The sequence below is a fragment of the Rutilus rutilus genome, assembly GCF_951802725.1.
Source record: "Rutilus rutilus genome assembly, chromosome: 11".
NCBI lineage: Eukaryota > Metazoa > Chordata > Actinopteri > Cypriniformes > Leuciscidae > Rutilus > Rutilus rutilus.
This window is the reverse complement of record NC_140216.1, coordinates 41,213,424-41,223,767: the sequence shown is the minus strand read 5'-3', so window position 1 is coordinate 41,223,767 and position 10,344 is coordinate 41,213,424.

Sequence of the window (10,344 nt, the reverse complement as noted above, 5' to 3'; positions counted from 1 at the left end):
CACACAAAAATTTGGAGACTCAAACCCAACGGGCACTGCTGTTTTGCTGCTTTTCTAGAAAGGAGAGGACAAAAACAAACAACAACAAAAACAAAACAACAAAACGACCAAAACAAAATAACCCCAAAACAATTTACACAAAAATAAACACCCACGTCTCGGTCTCAAGAATGGGAAACCCTGCCGTACTACGCCAATTGTGGCATTGAGAGTATTTTTCTTAAAGATCTTCTAGTGTAATGACTACGCCACCTGGGAGTTCTTAACCCAGGAATACCAACCTAATAAATAGGCTGCACAGATTTAATTCCCTCTTATAAGACAAAAGACGTGGATGAATAAATAATTGTTTTATTTTTCTAGTCACAGTAATAATAATTAATTCAAGACAAAGACGATACAAGGAAAATGTTCAAAATAATACTTCAACACTGAGACTTCACAACATCAATACACAATAAATACACAGAGAGACAATCTCAACTTTTTCAGATGATAGGACCGAGTGTGACCAGCAGGGGGGGACTCAGTGAGCACCAAAACACTCAGTAAATAGCACAATAAATGCAAAAGAAAACCAAACACACAATTAATATCACCTTCACACACTGGTGCTCATACACAGCACAAAAGTAATCAGCAAATCAAGCCCCACCCCTTTGCTTTTGAACACTCAACCCAAAATGAAATCAAAGAAAGGAATCACATAGATTGATCAAATACAGTTCACAATAAACGGATACAAAATAACAAGTTTATTAAACAATAAACATTTGAAAGAAAACAATACAATTAGCAAACACACAACACTCTCCTTGTAAACATACACACTCCCACGTAGCCCCACACACACACGCTTACACACACACGCTCGCACGCACACACACACTTACACACGCGCCCACACACACACTAAAACTACAGGAAGGCGATATTCCTCTCCTTGCCAACCTGCATACGGTTTTAAGCACTAGCAGTTTCGATTCGGCTATAGCCAGAGTTGAATGAAGTTGACATAACTCCGTTGGTTTAACCCTTATGTGCTGTTGGGGATGTTTTCATCCACTATGGGGTATTTTTGAGTCTAAATTTGGCCATAACTTTTTCTGTGTTTCAGCAAATGGAATGATTTTTGGTGACAAATCTTATTTTGACACATATTTTGGGAAAATGCTGTGAAATTTTTCAAAAACTCAACAGTACACTGTGGGCAAATTTACTACCCTTTCGTTATGTTCGTGGCTGAAAACAGCCACTACTTTAAACTGCTGTAAAAATGTATCAGATAAATATTTTTTTCAATTTTTTTTGCATGAATCTATTAATCAATCTCAGTCCTGCTCAAAAATACTAAATGTTTAAAAAAAATTCAGGATTTTAACTCTTTAATTGCCAAATTCGTAAATGATGTCACTGATTTGGGAAAAAAAACACACAAAATGACTCATTTTCAATATAAAATGTGATTGTGGACTGGATTTTTTTTTACCTTTTATCACAGTCTTGGACATGTCAAAGATTAGAAACAACATTGGTTTTGATGCATTGTTAGTTTTTGTGCAGCATCAGATTTTAACTTTTTCTCCCTCATTTACTGTTCGTGGCTGTTTTTGCCCCATTGACTTCCATTATAACCACATTTTTTGATTGCAAAGCCATGACACCATATAATCATGCATTTTTTATTGTTGGTGGTTTTCCCTGTTGGGAAGAGGTAAAATTTGTAATTTTTACTGTTGATAACCAGGTGGCACCATTAACCCTTTAGATAGGCCTGTGCAAAAAAAAAGCTTAGTTTCTGGCTTTTACATGGAGTTATATGGAGTTTATAAGGAGTATAATAGCATGAAAAAGTAAGTGTGTGTGTGTGTGTGTGTGTGTGTGTGTGTGTGTGTGTGTGTGTGTGTGTGTGTGTGTGTGTGTGTGTGTGTGTGTGTGTGTGTGTGTGTGTGTGTGTGTGAACTCACCTTGATGCATCTGAGAAAATCAAAATATACACCTCAGCTCTCAGATCTACATGGAGTAAACAAAAATAAAGTAAGTGTATTTATGCATCTGCTCCCTTTTGATGGTGAGAAATGCAGACTAAACAAAAACAAAGCAAGTGGATTTAAACGCGTGCATGCAAGCCTGCTAGTCATTTGATGGTGAGAAGAGCAGCCAGCAACATGAGAAAGGGCTTGACTTGTAGTGAAGTTTTAGAGATGATTATGCAGCCTGACCCTTCCAGCGAGCTGCAGGATGTATCGTCATCTCCCTCTGACACCACAGACTCAGGAGAGTCAGATCCTGATTTGGATGTGGCACCCTCATCATCCTCTCTAGCTTCCACTGAAGGCGAGGAGGATTCGGAGGATCCTGAATCTGGGTGGATTGGGAGAAACGGCGAAGTGTGGTTTTCCACCAACGCGGAGACAACTCCCTTTCTTCAGCCTGCCAGAGGCGTGACTCCAGGGCCGACGCGCTATGCCTTCGCAAGGGTCCAGAACATGGATTCCGTGTTCAATCTGTTTTTTACGGAGGAGATGATTGACCTCATTGTCAGCATGACTTGCGTCAACACATACATGTTTGTACAGTCATACAAACATGTATGACTATGCCTTGTGATGGCATAGCGCATCGGCCCTGGAGTCACGCCTCTGGCAGGCTGAAGAAAGGGAGTTGTCTCCGCGTTGGTGGAAAACCACACTTCGCCGTTTCTCCCAATCCAGCCAGATCCAGGATCCTCCGAATCCTCCTCGCCTTCAGTGGAAGCTAGAGAGGATGATGAGGGTGCCACATCCAAATCAGGATCTGACTCTCCTGAGTCTGTGGTGTCAGAAGGAGAAGACGATACATCCTGCAGCTCGCTGGAGGGGTCAGGCTGCATAATCATCTCTAAAACTTCACTACAAGTCAAGCCCTTTCTCATGTTGCTGGCTGCTCTTCTCACCATCAAATGACCAGCAGGCTTGCATGTACGCGTTTAAATCCACTTGCTTTGTTTTTGTTTAGTCTGCATTTCTCACCATCAAAAGGCAGCAGATGCATAAATACACTTACTTTGTTTTTGTTTACTCCATGTAGATCTGAGAGCTGAGGTGCATATTTTGATTTTCTCAGATGCATCAAGGTGAGTTCACACACACACGCACACACACACACACACACACACACACACACACACACACACACACACACACACACACACACACTTACTTTTTCATGCTATTATACTCCTTATAAACTCCATATAACTCCATGTAAAAGCCAGAAACTAAGCTTTTTTTTTGCACAGGCCTATCTAAAGGGTTAATGGTGCCACCTGGTTATCAACAGTAAAAATTACAAATTTTACCTCTTCCCAACAGGGAAAACCACCAACAATAAAAAATGCATGATTATATGGTGTCATGGCTTTGCAATCAAAAAATGTGGTTATAATGGAAGTCAATGGGGCAAAAACAGCCACGAACAGTAAATGAGGGAGAAAAAGTTAAAATCTGATGCTGCACAAAAACTAACAATGCATCAAAACCAATGTTGTTTCTAATCTTTGACATGTCCAAGACTGTGATAAAAGGTAAAAAAAAATCCAGTCCACAATCACATTTTATATTGAAAATGAGTCATTTTGTGTGTTTTTTTTCCCAAATCAGTGACATCATTTACGAATTTGGCAATTAAAGAGTTAAAATCCTGATTTTTTTTTAAACATTTAGTATTTTTGAGCAGGACTGAGGTTGATTAATAGATTTATGCAAAAAAAATTGAAAAAAATATTTATCTGATACATTTTTACAGCAGTTTAAAGTAGTGGCTGTTTTCAGCCACGAACATAACGAAAGGTTGTAAATTTGAACAATGCACAAGGGTTAAATCCAGTTGAAACAACAGCAAAACAGCAGCGCTCCGTGATTAACGAGCGAACGACAAGTTACCCCAGCAACCGAATCCTCCCCGCCACTCGGCAGAATGCACTGCCCTTTTGGGGTGCAATGAATCCCAGTCACAGCAGTCCGACAGGTGAAATCAATGTGCACGCTGTGAAAAATCTACACCAGAACGTCAGCCGTGGGAAACAGCACTCAATCTCCTACGTGCCATACAGGGGACCAACCAGACAAATTTCCCGCATGCAGCTCAGCATGCGGAACCGGAAAGCAAGGAAGAAGCTCGGTCACGTGGTTCACTACAGAGCAGATATATATGCGCCGCCCTTAGCTGGGATAGGCTCAAATAAATAAACCTGAAGCAACCAATAGTGGCCCAAAACCACACATCTATACTGCCACACTTATATCTCCTAAGTGTGAATTTTGTCATTTTTTTTGGAACACATCAGCTTATTCATAACCTTCAGGCTAACATATTCATACTAAGAGCTAAAAAACTTATATTTTGATTTCAGGGGGCCTTTAAGATGTCTGAACAGCACTCGGGTGAAACGGCCAGAATGTTAACGTTGAAACAAATCCTCTCGTAGATCTGATGCAGATCTTTTCCCTATGAGGTGAAAGGGAGTTTGCATCCTAAATTACCTCGACGATTGGTTGCTCTTAACCCAATCAAAGGAGGAACTGTGTGTGCAGGTTGAGGAAGAGTGAGGAGGAAGAGATCTTCAGGGAAGGATGAGAGTAACACATACACTTACACACTGCTGCACACTTCTTCTGCGTGACGGCTTCTGTAAATGTCAAATAAAAAAGATAAAACGTCTGGATGGAGGTTCCTTGTAATTTGCATTCTATTTGCACTATATATTTTTATTTACTCTATATTTAGACTGCATCTCATGCCATTTGTTGACTGTATCAGCATTTAGTTTAAGTTACCTAGATAAAGACGTGGTCTGGTAACTGAAAGATATCCAATCATAATTCATAAAAAAAGAATTACTGTTTCTAATAAATCCATCAACTATTATTAAAGACAATAAGGAAAGTATTCACAGTGTAGTGAGCTTGTATACATGCCAAACTGAGAAAGGCAGTTCATGATTTCAGTGTAGTTTATACTGACTCTGGTCTACATTAGCTTGCATTGACACTTGGATAATAAAACAGTGTGTGTTTGATTTGTGAGTTCATGATCATAAATATCCAGGTTTCATAAAAGTTAAGCTCTATGAACAGCTTCTGGGAGATACTTTTAATTAATGAAAAATCTTTACCATATTTCATAAATCCACACAAATGTAACAGGGAAAATAAATTAATTATTAATTGTGCCAAAATGTTTGTTGATGCTGTAAAATAATTCAAATATCTTCATTATTGGGGTGTATTTGTCCCCATTCTGTTCAGTTTAGTTTTGTCTTCATAGACTTTCAGTTTGTTGTCATTCATCACGTGTGTTTCTTTGTCTTTGGCCCCGTTTACACGTACATGGTTATTTTGAAAAACGGAGACATTTCCCTTCGTTTACATGCAAATGGAGAATTTGTCTCTGAAAATGATTTTTTCTCTCCAGAGTGGAGATGTAAACTGAGAAAACTGAGTTTTAGGCAGCCGACGTCACAGTATGCGACAGAACTTGCACCTGCGTCAAAAGTGCGACATATGTTTACATTTTCTTTTGGCTATGGTGATCATGGATCATGCGTTCAGAGTAACAGTCGCATTTATGTTGGTGCAAAAACATGCACCATGTTGAAGTGAATCATTGCTGTTGTTGCTATTTTCGGGATTCTGATTGGCTAACGTGGGCTTGAGCTTCTCATTACACTGCCACCTACAGGTTTGGCATGCTCTTGACGGCATATATACACGGGTTTGTGTAAACTAACACTTTTCTGAAAACTGACAGGTGTGCACTATGTTCTTTTTGAAAACGGAGAGGGTGAAATCTCCGTTTATGAAAATAGCCGGCCACGTGTAAACGTAGCCTGTTTACCAGCCACGATATCATTCACCATGGACACTAATCATCACCACTGTTTGCCATTGTCTCATCACCACCATGTATTTAAGTTCCTCCTTTTCATCCAGATGTTGTCGGTTATTGTTTGTGCATCCAGTAATTTTTTAAGTTGCTGTTTACATGAAGTTGCTGGTTGCAGCGGACTTTTATGGACTTTTCAAAGGCTTTTTTTTTTTGTTATCGTTACAAGTGATGTTGCTCGGACAAGTGATATACAGTACTTTCTTCTAGTTACTGGACGATAATTTGTTCTTCTGTACTACTTGTTTTGTTCTTCATTTATGTCTTTATCACTCGTTTCTCTTAATACTGGGGGTTGAGAGACATTGTTAAAAGGAAGGCTTTATTTTTATTCGCAAAACAACTTCTATAATGATTTGTGGTTTGCTCATGGTTCTGAGAGATCTGCAGGGGTAACATCGTTAAAGAACACTTTTTCTGGAAATGTTCTGGAGGCATTTCCAGTTTGGTCATTTTTTATTTTTACTTGTTCTTGGAACAATTTATTTTTTATATTGGTTAATATTTATGGATAATACTTTAATACAGAAAATGACAAACTTTTTGAATCTTTAGATGATAGATTTTCATACTGGTTTCAGAAGTATCCACAGGCGTTCTTACTGGTGGGTGGTGATTTTAATATTACTTTAAATGACTTGTTCGACAGATGGCCTCCTAAGCAGTCGGGATCTTCTAGTAATGTTTTGAAAACCTTTATGCAAAAATACAATTTGGTTGATGTTTGGAGGGAGATGCACCCAAATCGAAATACTTATACCTGGAGTAATAAGAATGGTACAAGGCAGTCTCGCATAGATTTTTGGTTAGTCACGAGTAACATACTAAAGGAGAATGTTTTAGTTATTATTCTTGTTACTCCCCTAACAGACCACAAGGCAATTTTTATAAATATTAGATTTTCCTCTTTTGTAGCGCCACATTGTAGTTCCTTTTGGAAAATGAACATTTCTCACTTAAGGCACGATTCAGTTAAATTAGAACTTAAAAAAAAATATTTCTGTACATTGGGATTTGGCACAAAAGGAAGGAGCCTTTGGTAGATATTGGGAACTTTTAAAATATGAAGTTGCTAAGGTCCTATGGTGCTTTGCTTTTCAAACTAAACAGAATTTCAGAGGAGAAAATTGTGTCTGAAATCATCTCTTTCTATGGTGTCTCCTGACAGGATCTCACCTGAGGAGAGATTGCGATTGACCAGTCTACAGTATAAATTACATGAGATATGAACGCAAAGCAGAAGGGGCCTTTGTCAGGTCGAGGGGTAAGTGGTTAGAAAAAGGTGAACAAAACTCATCATATTTTTTCAATCTTGAGAGACAGCGGGGTAAGCGTAACACTATTCACCACTTGAGCGTCAATGGTCTTGTTACTGATGATTGTCAAACTATTTCTCACTTCTGTCATAACTTTTTTGCCAATCTTTACAAATCCAGCTTGTGCTGATACTGCCACTGTCTTCTTAGACTCTTTAGAAAGTGTTAATTCAATTAGTGCTATAGAAAAAGATTTTTGTGATCAGGATATATTATTAGAAGAGGTTGCTGGTGCCATAAAACATCTCAAATGGAACAAGTCACCTGGCAATGATGGCATTACAGCAGAATTCTACCAACTATTCTCAGATATTCTTTCCCCTTTTCTTTTGGAAGTATTAAAAACCACAAACTTCCTCCCAGTATGACTCAATGAGTAATTTCCCTCATTCCTAAACAGAACAAAGATTTGCTTTTTATTGACAATTGGCGCCCAATAAGTTTATTAAATAATGATTATAAGATTTTGGCTCACATACTTTCCAAAAGAATAAAACCTGTGCTCGATTCTATAATAGATGAGGCTCAATCTGGTTTCATTAGTAATAGACATATATCAAATAATATACGTTTAGTTTTAGATATCTTAGATTATTCTAGTCTAGTTTCTGATGATAGTTTCGTTCTTCTTTTGGACTTTTATAAAGCTTTCGACAGTCTAGAGCATAGTTTTATTTTTTAGTGTCTTGAGAAACTTGGATTTGGAGATTTCTTCTGTAGTGCCATAAGAACTTTATACACAAATAGCAGTAGTTCTGTTATTGTAAATCATGGTGCTACCCACCGTTTTGAAATTTCAAGAGGAATAAGGCTCATTTCACCTTATCTTTTTCTTCTCGCTGCTCAGCTTCTCTGTGCTCACATACAAACTGATTTTTCTGAAAGGAGTAGCTATAGCTGAACGAGAGGTGATTATCAGTCCGCTTGCTGATGACACGACCCTCTTTCTTAGGGATGCTATGCAGATCCCTTTGGCAATAAGTGTTATTGAGTCTTTCTCCAAAGCCTCTGGCCTGTGTTTAAATGTTCAAAAATGTGAGCTTTTGGCCATGAAAAACTGCAATGACTCCTTTATTCACGGTATTCCTGTGAAAGAAAAGGTTTGTTATTGTTATTTAGGAGTTTATATAGTGAAGGACCAAAAAGAAAGATGGATTTTTAATTTTCAACCCCTTACGGATAAAATTCAGAAGAGATTTAACCAGTGGCTACAAAGAGATCTCTCTTAGAGAGGGAGGGTACTTCTTACGAAGGCTGAAGCCTCTCAAGGCTTATTTATGCTGCTCAATCTGTTCATTTGGAGTCAAAGCCCGGTAAAAATATATTGTAAAAAAGTAAGTAAAGTATATTGACTCTTTAAGTTTTTGTGGAAAAACTATATTATATTAAATTATATTAGAAAATCCGTTGTAATGAATATTAGTGAAAAGGGTGGTCTTATGGATTTTAGTAACTATACCTTTAAAATTGATTGGTTGAAACAGTTTAGGAAGAACCCAGGGTCTTGGTGGAACTTTATTCCTAATTATATTTTTTCTCAGTTTGGTGGTCTGGATTTTCTTCTGTTATGTAACTACAAAATTGAAAAATGATCAGCAATATTTTCTGCTTTTCATAGGCAGTCTCTTTTAGCATGGTCTTTGATATTTAAGCACAACTTTTCACCTCATAGATATTTTATTTGGAATAACTGTAATTTTGTACAAGAATAAATCTATATTTTTTCAGAATTGGTTTGATAAAAAAATATCTTGTTAGTCAGTCAATTAATTAATTAATTAATTCTCAAGGATTGTTGTTTTCATATAAGGAATTTCTAGATCATTTTCAATTTCCTGTTTCTCCCAAAGAATTTTCAATAGTTATGGGTTCAATCCCATCAGGTGCTCTTGCTTTATTGAGAGGAACTCAATCTCTACTCTGTCTCTTTGAGTTTGGTTAATACTTCTGTTGGCAAATTGTGCTTTGCTTTTCCTTATAAAAACAATAATAGATCAGTCCGTTCACTATTTCAGCAAGACATTGTTACTTTACCGCCTGTGACCGCTTATCTGTTGGAAAAAAGTGTGGATGCTTCCATATCTCTTTTTTAACCAATAAAGTAAAAGAAATTTCTTTTAAAATAATTCATAAATGCTACCCTGCAAATCAATACATGAAAAAGTTCAAAAAGGATATTTCCTCCAGTTGCTCTTTCTGTGACATCTCTGACGAAACTGTAGTTCATCTTTTTTGGCATTGTCCATTTGCGAAAATGTTTTGGCAAGATGTTTTAGGATTTATTAGGTCTGAAATCTATAATGAATGTGTGTTGTGTTGGAAGAATGTGGTCCTAGGCTTTGTTGATTTTGACCAATCTAAAAAATGCCATTTTTATGTGATTAATCTGATCTTGTTACTTGCAAAATTCCATATTCATAAATCTAAATATCTTAATACTAAACCTCTCTTTCTTATATTTGTGAAAGAACTTGAAACATACTTCTTCTCAATTAAGTTGTCTGAGAACAAAACAGCCTTAAAAACATTATCTGTTTGTAACTCTTTTCCTTTTTTCAGTGTCATACTAATTCTCATAATTTGTTAATGTTTAATTTATATTATTTCCCCCATTGTTTTTTTTTTTTTTTTTTGTATTATGTTGTTATCTGTTATTACTTGTGTATTGTTTTAAGCATTAATAATAATAATAAAAAAGAAATAACAAAAAGTATAAACAAATGCGTTTCGACTATAAATATCTACTGACATACAGGGTTTTTTTTCTTTGAAGAATTATACAAACGCCAAACGTCTGTTTTGTAAAGTTGATCGAACATATTGTATTGCGAAAATGAAAGGGAAAGTACATGAGTGATCCGAACTTCCCGGGTCAATAACTCGTGAGCTAAACGTCCTTAACACACAAATAACACCTCTTTTTAATCGTAGTAACGTAGACAAGCAGCTTCAACATATTTTTCCTCGAAACGAGCTTTTATTCGCAGTAGACAAAATACATTGGCCTCTATGCGCAGGCTGTGAGACACAGCTGAAGGGAGCGTCTGCAAAGTTCAAAACCCGAAAAGCGTTACTACGAAAAGAGTCAATAACTTCACTGTCA